We start from the raw sequence: 14,872 nt of genomic DNA on the forward strand, positions 1-14,872 counted from the left end.
AAGCATTTACATAGGCTGATGCAGCCTGTTTGCTAATCCTTTTTCCTTTTGTTACATGTCTTTTGGGAAATAAAATACGGTTTAAATCAAGTTGTACAGGTAGCGTGTACAGAAAACCAAAATAACAGGCAAAGTGTATACAACACCAAGTTGTACAGGTAGTGTGTATAAAACAAAAAGACAATCAGGTAGTGTGTATAGAACTCCAACACAACCAGAAAGTGTGTATAGAACACCAAGTTGTACAGGTAGTGTGTACAGAACGCCAAGATGACCTGACAGTGTGTCCAGAACACCAAGATTGCCTGGTAGTGTGCATAGAACACCAAGATGACCTGACATTGTGTATAGAACATTAAGATGACCGGGCAGTGTGTACAGAACACAAAGATGATGACCTCATAGTGTGTATAGAACACAAAGATGACCTGTCGTGTGTCTAGAACACCAAGATGACCTGGCAGTGTGTATAGAACACCAAGATAACCTGGCAATGTGTACAGAACACAAAGATGACCTGGTAGTGTGTATAGAACACAAAGATGACCTGGCAGTGTGTACAGAACACCAAGATGACCTGACAGTGTGTATAGAACACCAATATAACCTGGGAGGGTGTACAGAACACAAAGATGACCTGGTAGTGTGTATAGAAAACAAATATGACCTGGCAGTGTGTATAGAACACCACGATGACCTGGTAGTGGGTATAGAACAGAAATACGACCTGGCAGTGTGTCTAGAACACCAAGATGATCTGACAGTGTGTATAGAACACCAAGATGATCTGGTAGTGTATAGAACACCAAGCTGACCTGGTAGTGTATAGAACACCAAGCTGACCAAATAGTGTGTATAGAACACCACGGTGACCTGGTAGTGTGCATAGAACACCACGATGACCTGGTAGTGTGTCTTGAACACCAAGATGACCTGGTAGTGTGTATAGAACACCACGATGACCTGGTAGTGTATAGAACACAAAGATGACCAAATAGTGTGTATAGAACACCACGATGACCTGGTAGTGTGTCTAGAACACCAAGCTGACCTGGTAGTGTATAGAGCACCAAGCTGACCTTGTAGTGTATAGAACACCACGATGACCTGGTAGTGTATAGAACACCACGATGACCTGGTAGTGTATAGAACACCACGATGACCTGGTAGTGTGTATAGAACACCACGATGACCTGGTAGTGTATAGAACACCAAGCTGACCTGGTAGTGTGCATAGAACACCACGATGACCTGGTAGTGTATAGAACACAAAGATGACCAAATAGTGTGTATAGAACACCAAGATGATCTGGTAGTGTATAGAACATCAAGCATCATTCAATGTATCAACAGTATTTCATTACAACATGCTCAACGAGCGTGGTAAGCCGGACCAGTTCCTCAAGTCGAGATGATTACCATTCAACAGTATGTCAAAATTAACAAAATACTATTATTTATCCGCACTGTTTAAAGGTGATTCATTTACACCCTCACTGTATGTTTCTGTGGTAGTGAAATGACAACGTCTATGTCCAAACCTAACCCTCCTCCCTCCCGAGTATTCCACAATAGGCAGTGTCCATCAATCACCTCAAACTTTATATGTAAAACAACAGGTTGTTGACGTTAGTAACACAATGTCCATTTGACCTCTGACCTGTCTCAAATTTGGTCAAGACGTGTTATTGTCGAGCAAACACCCTTGCCTTCCGGCGTTATAACGTCCGTCTCATAGAATATGCTTTTTTACAGGCATTTGCCTCATAAAACTGCTTGTAAATAAACATATTGTTGAATAATTTAACACCGAGATCAACAGCACGATAACACCTGCAGTACACGTAGAGACACTAAGTCACGCGATCAAACCGCCTGGTGCAATGTCTGACATTTATCGTCTGCTGGTATTGTCGATGACGTCAGACGTCAAAACATAACCTGTAAACAATGAACGACTCACGACCTCAGTCTACCCTTCGTTGTAACCTCCCATCACCATGGACAATATGACCATTAGTCACCTATGTTTCATCTGTCCGAACTAGGTGGTGGATGACCTCTGGTGGACAAAGACCTTGGCGTGAGGAGATAATGTTTAACTGTGCAGGAACCAACTTGTCCAGCCTGTCTGCAATCATACGAAGTGTTTTATATTAGACCTGGGGCAGTTTTTATTAATTTCGATATCTGTGGTAACTATGTCCCGGGGATTATTGTCTGTACAATCGCTGTCATTGACATTAAACCACTGGCCCCGGGATAACCTGGAGGGAATCATCGGTGGGGAATAAAGCAAGAGAACAAGTCGATCAGTCATGTGTTTTAATATCACTGACATTTTTAATTGTGTCAACGCATGAAGGTATACATACTGCCTTGTCGTTTTGAGAACTCTGTAAATGTCAGTACCATTCGCTGAGAATGTCAATGATGAACTCAATTATCTCCTTATGCAATAAAGTATTTTTATGCCATGACCCAGAACACATCAGTGCAAGTCAGCTGTGTTACTCAGTATGTATGCCAGAGTCTAATACACAGTAAAATATATACATCTAGTCAACTACGGTTGTATCGAACTCAAGGTAACACAAACCAGTGTTTCCCAAAGACTTCCTACGGAAGCGTCCTAGTGCCACAGTCTGAACTTTTTTATCGCCTAATTAGGACTTAGCTATCTCCCAATTAGGTGATACTATCTAATTAGGAGATAGCTAAGTCCTAATTAGGAGATAACAAAATTCAGACTGTGGCACTAAGACGCTTCCGTAACTTCCATAGTAACGTTATATACTCTTTCAAAATATTCAGGTCTTTAAAATACATTACATTTGCATTTCTGCACAGTTTGGCCTTAAAGGTGCAATGAAAACACACAAATTTGAGCTAGGTTAAACAAATCCTTTTCCGAGTACAAGATGCTGAAGGCACCAACCCCAGTTCCGCACCGAATGTCACCTATTTGAAAATATCGTTTAGCATAGATTATCATATTAAAAGACAGAACCAAATATTGAAAAATATGGTCAGTTCAATTACACGTTTAAAAAACACAAATCTTACCAAAAGAATCATCCAGTCACAGTTGTCAGATGATTCTGTCTGCACTGCAATAACATTGCTTGTTATACTTTGGAATCTGATTTGGTGTAGTATAACTTTAAAGGGGCCACTAAGGTTAGTTTGTTTTAAGCGTAGTTCTTCATATGCTTTTCGGATAAAACATACAGGTGGCCTGGACAGAAAACCCCAGTTCGTTATAACTATCAGTTAGTTATAAGCATGTCTGTAAGTTATGAAACACGTACTTCACTGTACATTTTAAATTTTGCATCACTATGCAAAATGGATGGTTAATCATGCTAGAGAGTGTGTATTCAGTTTCCACCATAAAACATTACAAGACGGAGAATTTGTATCCAATTTCAGCCACAAAACATTACAAGACGTAGAATGCGTATTCCGTTTCCACCACAAAACATTACAAGACGGAGAACGCGTATTCCATTTCCACCACACAAAAATCATTACAAGACAGAGAATGCGTATCCAATTTCAACCACAAAACATTACAAGACTATGCAAAATGGATGGTTAATCATGCTAGAGAGTGCGCATTTAATTTCAACCACAAAACATTACAAGACGCAGAATGCGTATTCCGTTTCCACCACAAAAGAAATCATTACAAGACAGATAGTGAGTATTCCGTTTCCAACACAAAACATTACAAGACGGAGAGTGCGTATTCATTTTAAACCACAAAACATTACAAGACAAAGAGTGCGCATTTAATTTCAACCACAAAATATTACAAGACAGAGAATGCGTATTCCGTTTCCACCACAAAAAATCATTACAAGACAGATAGTGCGTATTCCGTTTCTAACACAAAACATTACAAGACGGAGAGTGCGTATTCAATTTCCACCACAAAACATGACAGAGAGTGTCATTCCCCATTACAAAACACAGAGTGCCTATACGCTTTCTACCAAAACAAATTTACAGAAAAAATGGCATAATATAATTTTTGTTTTACTACAAACATCAGAATAGAAAATATGTTAACCTATTCTTCAAGACATAGAAGAAAGCGGAGCAGTAAGTGTCTACACAGTTCCCATATATTCGATAAGTATTGTACTCAACAGACTTGTAACTTCGTTAAATAGTAGCGGTTACTTGTGTAGGATTGTTCATATGTGACTTGATACATGACATTATTTTAGGGACTATATGTTAGCCTACAGTTATTCCGCCAGTTCACCTGGGGTAGGATACATAGATGACACAATACAAGAATACGGTAAGCCAAGTAAACCCCTCGTCCAAATTGCTTTCTGACCTTGGAATGCATTAACCGCATTCCAACGACATGCGCAATAATGTGTAAGAGGGCGTTGCCGACGGTATCTCGTGGGATTCTGACCGCTCGAAGCAGCTACCAACCCATCCACGGCAGTGTCAACAGCTAACACCATCGTCTACGACGTGCAACAAGTAACGTTGCATCATCCGCCATCCGTTGAAATCGTTGAAAGTGCAGAAGCATGGCGTACTGACGACTGTGACACACTGCTTTGGGGAAGTCATGGAGTGTTTCCTGTATGACTGGTCGTGCTCGATGGGGGCCACACAGTCAACAGCATTAGCCCTGTCGGGGCATCACAAGGATATATCATTGCCTGCTTTTGTTACTCTTCTTGACCGCAAAACCTGGCCCGGTTTTCTTGCTAGAATACCAGGCATAAACGTCGAATTAGTGATGCAAGCTGCAATAAAGAAAGAAAGAAAGGAAGAAAGAAACATTGTAGTGGATGTTGACATTTACAGGGCTGTGCATTCTGAACATAACACGTATTTCTAATTACCTAGTCTGTCTCACGGTCCCTGAACAACATCATTTTCCTACAGCCTAGAGAGAGAGAGAGAGAGAGAGAGAGAGAGAGAGAGAGAGAGAGAGAGAGAGAGGGGGGAGAGCGTAAGAGAGAGAGAGAGAGAGGGGAGAGTATAAGAGAGAGAGGGGGAAGAGTGTAAGAGAGAGAGAGGGGAGAGTAAGAGAGAGAGAGAGAGAGAGAGAGAGAGAGAGAGGGAGAGGTAAGAGAGAGAGAGAGAGGGGGAGAGGTGTAAGAGAGAGAGAGAGAGAGAGAGAGAGAGAGAGAGAGAGAGAGAGAGAGAGAGAGTGTGTTAGTTACAAGCTAATGTCAAACAGTTTCAGGTGTTTTACGGAACCAACAGCAATTGAAGTTTTAGTTTAATAATTTGTGTCAACGTTGAAGTTATTTGAGTCAGCATCCAAACGTTTGTGCCTATTTTGGTCGCTGTTTACGTCACGATGTGTAAAAACAAGGCACGGCAAAAAGCTCAGGGATTGCTGAGTGTATTTCAGCTTCGTTAGGGCCTCGCCATGTCAAGAGAACCATATACCTACCTATTAATATGTCCATCTAGTTACGGTGTGGCCTAGTGGTTAAAGCGTACAATGGGTACAATGTGTGAAACCCATTTCTTGTGTCTTGTGTCATATTGCTGGAATATTGCTAAAAGCGGCGTTAAACTAAACTCACTCACTCATTCTGCCTATCTACTCTGTTCTACCCGGTGTCCTCCCATGTGGGTATGTTATGCCTGGATGATTGTTTAGGATAAGGTGATGTGGGTATGTTATGCCTGGATGATTGTTTAGGATTAGGTGATATGGGTATGTTATGCCTGGATGATTGTTTAGGATTAGGTGATGTGGGTATGTTATGCCTGGATGATTGTTTAGGATAAGGTGATGTGGGTATGTTATGCCTGGATGATTGTTTAGGATTAGGTGATGTGGGTATGTTATGCCTGGATGATTGTTTAGGATTAGGTGATATGGGTATGTTATGCCTGGATGATTGTTTCGGATTAGGTGATATGGGTATGTTATGCCTGGATGATTGTTTTAGGATTAGGTGATATGGGTATGTTATGCCTGGATGATTGTTTAGGATTAGGTGATGTGGGTATGTTATGCCTGGATGATTGTTTAGGATTAGGTGATATGGGTATGTTATGCCTGGATGATTGTTTAAGATTAGGTGATATGGGTATGTTATGCCTGGATGATTGTTTAGGATTAGGTGATGTGGGTATGTTATGCCTGGATGATTGTTTAGGATTAGGTGATGTGGGTATGTTATGCCTGGATGATTGTTTAGGATTAGGTGATATGGGTATGTTATGCCTGGATGATTGTTCGGGATTAGGTGATGTGGGTATGTTATGCCTGGATGATTGTTTAGGATTAGGTGATATGGGTATGTTATGCCTGGATGATTGTTTAAGATTAGGTGATATGGGTATGTTATGCCTGGATGATTGTTTAGGATTAGGTGATGTGGGTATGTTATGCCTGGATGATTGTTTAGGATTAGGTGATGTGGGTATGTTATGCCTGGATGATTGTTTAGGATTAGCTGATGTGGGTATGTTATGCCTGGATGATTGTTTAGGATTAGGTGATGTGGGTATGTTATGCCTGGATGATTGTTTAGGATTAGGTGATATGGGTATGTTATGCCTGGATGATTGTTTAGGATTAGGTGATGTGGGTATGTTATGCCTGGATGATTGTTTAGGATTAGGTGATGTGGGTATGTTATGCCTGGATGATTGTTTAGGATTAGGTGATATGGGTATGTTATGCCTGGATGATTGTTTAGGATTAGCTGATGTGGGTATGTTATGCCTGGATGATTGTTTAGGATAAGGTGATGTGGGTATGTTATGCCTGGATGATTGTTTAGGATTAGGTGATATGGGTATGTTATGCCTGGATGATTGTTTAGGATTAGGTGATGTGGGTATGTTATGCCTGGATGATTGTTTAGGATTAGGTGATGTGGGTATGTTATGCCTGGATGATTGTTTAGGATAAGGTGATGTGGGTATGTTATGCCTGGATGATTGTTTAGGATTAGGTGATATGGGTATGTTATGCCAGGATGATTGTTTCGGATTAGGTGATATGGGTATGTTATGCCTGGATGATTGTTCGGGATTAGGTGATATGGGTATGTTATGCCTGGATGATTGTTTAGGATTAGGTGATGTGGGTATGTTATGCCTGGATGATTGTTTAGGATAAGGTGATATGGATATGTTATGCCTGGATGATTGTTTAGGATTAGGTGATATGGGTATGTTATGCCAGGATGATTGTTTCGGATTAGGTGATATGGGTATGTTATGCCTGGATGATTGTTCGGGATTAGGTGATATGGGTATGTTATGCCTGGATGATTGTTTAGGATTAGGTGATGTGGGTATGTTATGCCTGGATGATTGTTTAGGATAAGGTGATGTGGGTATGTTATGCCTGGATGATTGTTTAGGATTAGGTGATATGGGTATGTTATGCCAGGATGATTGTTTCGGATTAGGTGATATGGGTATGTTATGCCCTGGATGATTGTTCAGGATTAGAGTGATATGGGTATGTTATGCCTGGATGATTGTTTAGGATTAGGTGATGTGGGTATGTTATGCCCTGGATGATTGTTTAGGATTAGGTGATGTGGGTATGTTATACCTGGATGATTGTTCAGGATTAGGTGATATATAGGTATGTTATGCCTGGATGATTGTTTAGGATTAGGTGATATGGGTATGTTATGCCTGGATGATTGTTTAGGATAAGGTGATATGGGTATGTTATGCCTGGATGATTGTTTAGGATTAGGTGATATGGGTATGTTATGCCAGGATGATTGTTTAGGATTAGGTGATATGGGTATGTTATGCCTGGATGATTGTTCAGGATTAGGTGATATGGGTATGTTATGCCCTGGATGATTGTTTAGGATTAGGTGATGTGGGTATGTTATACCCTGGATGATTGTTTAGGATTAGGTGATGTGGGTATGTTATGCCTGGATGATTGTTTAGGATTAGGTGATGTGGGTATGTTATGCCTGGATGATTGTTTAGGATAAGGTGATGTGGGTATGTTATGCCTGGATGATTGTTTAGGATTAGGTGATATGGGTATGTTATGCCTGGATGATTGTTTAGGATTAGGTGATGTGGGTATGTTATGCCTGGATGATTGTTTAGGATTAGGTGATATTGGTATGTTATGCCTGGATGATTGTTTAGGATAAGGTGATGTGGGTATGTTATGCCTGGATGATTGTTTAGGATTAGGTGATATGGGTATGTTATGCCAGGATGATTGTTTCGGATTAGGTGATATGGGTATGTTATGCCTGGATGATTGTTCAGGATTAAAGTGATATGGGTATGTTATGCCTGGATGATTGTTTAGGATTAGGTGATGTGGGTATATTATGCCTGGATGATTGTTTAGGATAAGGTGATATGGATATGTTATGCCTGGATGATTGTTTAAGATTAGGTGATATGGGTATGTTATACCTGGATGATTGTTTTAGGATTAGGTGATGTAAGGTATGTTATGCCTGGATGATTGCTTTAGGATTAGTGATGTGGGTATGTTATGCCCTGGATGATTGTTTAGGATTAGCTGATGTGGGTATGCTATGCCTGGATGATTGTTTAGGATTAGGTGATATGGGTATGTTATGCCTGGATGATTGTTTAGGATTAGGTGATGTGGGTATGTTATGCCTGGATGATTGTTCGAGATTAGGTGATATGGGTATGTTATGCCTGGATGATTGTTTAGGATTAGGTGATATGGGTATGTTATGCCTGGATGATTGTTCGAGATTAGGTGATATGGGTATGTTATGCCTGGATGATTGTTTAGGATTAGGTGATGTGGGTATGTTATGCCTGGATGATTGTTTAGGATTAGCTGATGTGGGTATGCTATGCCTGGATGATTGTTTAGGATTAGAGTGATAATGGGTATGTTATGCCAGGATGATTGTTTAAGTTAAGAGATGTGGGTATGTTATACCCTGGATGATTGTTTAGGATTAGGTGATATGGGTATGTTATGCCTGGATGATTGTTTAGGATAAGGTGATGTGGGTATGTTATGCCCTGGATGATTGATTTAGGATAAGGTGATATGGGTATGTTATGCCTGGATGATTATTTAGGATTAGGTGATATGGGTATGTTATGCCCTGGATGATTGTTTAGAGATTAGGTTGATATGGGTATGTTATGCCTGGATGATTGTTTAGGATAAAGGTGATAGGGTATGTTATGCCTGGATGATTGTTTAGGATTAAATTGATATGGGTATGTTATGCCTGGATGATTGTTTAGGATTAGGTGATGTGGGTATGTTATGCCCTGGATGATTGTTTCGAGATTAGGTGATATGGGTATGTTATGCCCCTGGATGATTGTTTAGGATTAGGTGATATTAGTATGTTATGCCTAGTTGGTTCATTTAGAGATTAGAGTGATGTGGGGTATGTTATGCCCTGGATGATTGTTTAGGATTAGAGTGATATTGGTATGTTATGCCTGGATGATTATTTCCAGATTAGGTGATGTGGGTATGTTATGCCCTGGATGATTGTTTAGGATTAGGTGATATGGGTATGTTATGCCTGGATGATTATTTCAGATAAGGTGATATGGGTATGTTATGCCTGGATGATTGTTTAGATTAAGAGTGATATGGGTATGTTATGCCTGGATGATTGTTTAGGGATAAGGTGATATGGGTATGTTATGCCTGGATGATTGTTTAGAGATTAGGTGATATGGGTATGTTATGCCTGGATGATTGTTTAGGATAAGGTGATATGGGTATGTTATGCCTGGATGATTGTTTAGGATTAGGTGATATGGGTATGTTATGCCTGGATGATTGTTTAGGATTAGGTGATATGGGTATGTTATGCCTGGATGATTGTTTTAGGATTAGGTGATGTGGGTATGTTATGCCAGGATGATTGTTTAGAGATTAGGTGATATGGGTATGTTATGCCTGGATGATTGTTTAGAGATTAAAATTGATGTGGGTATGTTATGCCTGGATGATTATTTAGGATTAGGTGATATGGGTATGTTATGCCTGGATGATTATTAGGAGAGATTAGGTGATATGGGTATGTTATGCCTGGATGATTATTTAGGATTAGGTGATATGGGTATGTATGCCTGGATGATTGTTTAGAGATTAAGTGATAGTATGTTATATTGGATATTTGTTTAGGATTGAGGTGATGTGGGTATGTTATGCCTGGATGATTATTTAGAATTAGGTGATATTGGTATGTTATACCTGGATGATTATTTAGGATAAGGATGTGGCATGTTATGCCTGGATGATTATTTAGGATTAGGTGATATGGGTATGTTATGCCTGGATGATTGTTTAGATGGAGTGATATGGGTATATTATGCCTGGATGATTGTTTAGAGATGAGGTGATATGGGTATGTTATACCCTGGATGATTGTTTAGGATTAAAGTGATATGGGTATGTTATACCAAGATGATTATTTCAGATTAAGGTGATATGGGTATGTTATGCCTGGATGATTGTTTAGGGTATGTTATAGGTATATTATGCCTGGATGATTGTTTAGGATTAGGTGATATGGGTATGTTATGCCTGGATGATTGTTTAGGATTAGGTGATATGGGTATGTTATGCCTGGATGATTGTTTAGATTAGGTGATATGGGTATGTTATGCCTGGATGATTATTTAGGATTAGGTGATATGGTATGTTATGCCTGGATGATTGTTTAGGATTAGAATGATGTGGGTATGTTATACCTGGATGATTATTTAGGATTAGGTGATATGGGTATTCTATGCCTGGATGATTGTTTAGGATTAGGTGATGTGGGTATGTTATGCCTGGATGATTGTTTAGGATTAGGTGATATGGGTATGTATGCCTGGATGATTGTTTAGGATTAGGTGATGATGGGTATGTATGGAATGATTATTTAGAGATTAGGTGATATGGGTATATTATGCCTGGATGATTGTTTAGAGATTAAGTGATATGGTATGTTATGCCTGGATGATTATTTAGGATTAGAAGTGATATATTATGTTATACCCTGGATGATTATTTAGGATTAGGTGATATGGGTATGTTATGCCTGGATGATTGTTTAGGATTAGGTGATGTGGGTATGTTATACCTGGATGATTGTTTAGGATTAGGTGATATGGGTATGTTATGCCTGGATGATTGTTTAGGATTAGGTGATGTGGGTATGTTATGCCTGGATGATTGTTTAGGATTAGGTGATGTGGGTATGTTATGCCTGGATGATTGTTTAGGATTAGGTGATATGGGTATGTTATGCCTGGATGATTGTTTAGGATATTAGGTGATGTGGGTATGTTATGCCTGGATGATTGTTTAGGATGGAGTGATATGGTATGTTATACCTGGATGATTATTTAGGATGGTGATGTGTTATGTTATACCTGGATGGTTCATTTAGGATGTGAGGATGATGTGGGTATGTTATGCCTGGATGATTATTTAGGATAAGATGATATGGGTATGTTATGCCTGGATGATTCATTTCGGATAAGGTGATAAGGTGGATTATGTTATGCCTGGATGATTGTTTAGATTAGGTGATATGGGTATGTTATGCCTGGATGATTGTTTAGGATTAGGTGATATGGGTATGTTATGCCTATGGATGATTGTTTAGAATTAGGTGATATGGGTATGTTATACCCTGGATGATTCATTTAGGATTAGAATGATATGGGTATGTTATGCCCCTGGATGATTGTTTAGGATTAGGTGATATGGGGTATGTTATGCCTGGATGATTGTTTAGATTAAGTGATGTAGGTATGTTATGCCTGGATGATTGTTTAGGATTAGGTGATATGGGTATGTTATGCCTGGATGATTGTTTAGGATAAGGTGATATGGGTATGTTATGCCTGGATGATTATTTAGGATTAGGTGATATGGGTATGTTATGCCTGGATGATTGTTTATTTAGGATTAGAGTGATATGGGTATGTTATGCCTGGATGATTGTTTAGGATTAGGTGATATGGGTATGTTATGCCTGGATGATTGTTCAGGATTAGGTGATATGGTATGTTATGCCTGGATGATTGTTTAGGATTAGAGTGATAATAGGTATGTTATACCCTGGATGATTATTTAGGATTAAAATTGATATATGGTATGTTATACCTGGATGATTGTTTAGATTAAGTGATATGGTATATGTTATGCCTGGATGATTGTTTAGGATTAGGTGATATGGGTATGTTATGCCTGGATGATTGTTTAGGATTAGGTTGATATTAGGGTATGTTATGCCTGGATGATTGTTTAGGTTAGGTGATGTGGGTATGTTATGCCCGGATGATTGTTTAGGATTAAAGTGATATGGGTATGTTATGCCTGGATGATTGTTTAGGATTAGGTGATATGGGTATGTTATGCCTGGATGATTGTTTAGGGATTAAGTGATGTGGGTATGTTATGCCTGGATGATTATTTAGGATTAAAGTGATGTGGGTATGTTATGCCTGGATGATTATTTAGGAATTAGGTGATATGGGTATGTTATGCCCGGATGATTGTTTAGGATTAGGTGATATGGGTATGTTATGCCTGGATGATTGTTTAGGATTAGGTGATGTGGGTATGTTATGCCTGGATGATTGTTTAGGATTAGAGTGATATGGGTATGTTATGCCTGGATGATTGTTTAGGATTAGGTGATGTGGGTATGTTATGCCTGGATGATTGTTTAGGATTAGGTGATGTGGGTATGTTATGCCTGGATGATTGTTTAGGATTAGGTGATATAGATTATTTAGGATGGTGATGTGGGTATGTTATGCCTGGATGATTATTTAGGATTAGGTGATGTGGGTATGTTATGCCTGGATGATTGTTTAGGATAGAAATTGATGTGGGTATGTTATGCCTATGGATGATTGTTTAGGATTAGGTGATATGGGTATGTTATGCCCTGGATGATTGTTTAGGATTAGGTGATATGGGTATGTTATGCCTGGATGATTGTTTAGGATTAGGTGATATGGGTATGTTATGCCTGGATGATTGTTTAGGATTAGGTGATATGGGTATGTTATGCCCTGGATGATTGTTTTTCAGGATTAGGTGATATGGGTATGTTATGCCTGGATGATTGTTTAGGATTAGAGTGATATGGGTATGTTATGCCTGGATGATTGTTTAGGATTAGGTGATGTGGGTATGTTATGCCTGGATGATTGTTTAGGATTAAGGTGATATGATGGGTATGTTATGCCTGGATGATTGTTTAGGATTAGGTGATGTGGGTATGTTATGCCTGGATGATTGTTTAGGATTAGGTGATGTGGGTATGTTATGCCTGGATGATTGTTTAGGATTAGGTGATGTGGGTATGTTATGCCTGGATGATTGTTTAGGATTAGGTGATATGGGTATGTTATGCCTGGATGATTGTTTAGGATTAGGTGATGTGGGTATGTTATGCCTGGATGATTGTTTAGGATTAGGTGATATGGGTATGTTATGCCTGGATGATTGTTTAGGATTAGGTGATGTGGGTATGTTATGCCTGGATGATTGTTTAGGATTAGGTGATGTGGGTATGTTATGCCTGGATGATTTGTTTAGGATTAGGTGATGTGGGTATGTTATGCCTGGATGATTGTTTAGGATTAGGTGATGTGGGTATGTTATGCCCTGGATGATTGTTTAGGATTAGGTGATGTGGGTATGTTATGCCTGGATGATTGTTTAGGATTAGGTGATATGGGTATGTTATGCCTGGATGATTGTTTAGGATTAGGTGATGTGGGTATGTTATGCCTGGATGATTGTTTAGGATTAGGTGATATGGGTATGTTATGCCTGGATGATTGTTTAGGATTAGGTGATGTGGGTATGTTATGCCTGGATGATTGTTTAGGATTAGGTGATATGGGTATGTTATGCCTGGATGATTGTTTAGGATTAGGTGATGTGGGTATGGTATGCCTGGGTGATTGTTTAGGATTAGGTGATATGGGTATGTTACGCCTGGATGATTGTTTAGGATTAGGTGATGTGGATATGTTATGCCTGGATGATTGTTTAGGATAAGGTGATGTGGGTATGTTATGCCTGGATGACTGTTTAGGATTAGGTGTTGTGGGTATGTTATGCCTGGATGATTGTTTAGGATAAGGTGATGTGGGTATGTTATGCCTGGATGATTGTTTAGGATTAGGTGATATGGGTATGTTATGCCTGGATGATTGTTTAGGATTAGATGATGTGGGTATGTTATGCCAGGATGATTGTTTAGGATAAGGTGATGTGGGTATGTTATGCCTGGATGATTGTTCGGGATTAGGTGATATGGGTATGTTATGCCTGGATGATTGTTTAGGATTAGGTGATGTGGGTATGTTATGCCTGGATGATTGTTTAGGATTAGGTGATATGGGTATGTTATGCCTGGATGATTGTTTAGGATTAGGTGATATGGGTATGTTATGCCTGGATGATTGTTTAGGATTAGGTGATGCGGGTATGTTATGCCTGGATGATTGTTTAGGATTAGGTGATGTGGGTATGTTATGCCTGGATGATTGGTGCGGGTTATGGTAGAGTCCATACAGTTTGTTTAAACACAATGATGGTAAAATTCACATATCAGTAACAATACTCGTACTTCCAACTATGACGGGCAGGGTGCACTGCTGGTCTTCTGGTAATATAAGATGTAAGAGTCTGGATAGTATCTACCTACCTACCTACCTATTTTCTGTTGCTGTTATGCGGTCATCAAAAAGATCCATTTCTACTGACTATTGACAATGCATAATTTTAACAGGTCATGGTAGATTCAAGTGAGAGCTAGGATTGTAGTTTAAGAGCTGAGTACTCTTTGTGAACACACTAAGGGTTCAGTGCTATTCTAAGTCTGACCAACTTAAC

The sequence above is a fragment of the Haliotis rubra genome, unplaced genomic scaffold (genome assembly GCF_003918875.1).
Source record: "Haliotis rubra isolate DU_JTF1 unplaced genomic scaffold, ASM391887v1 Scf130, whole genome shotgun sequence".
NCBI classification, from domain to species: domain Eukaryota; kingdom Metazoa; phylum Mollusca; class Gastropoda; order Lepetellida; family Haliotidae; genus Haliotis; species Haliotis rubra.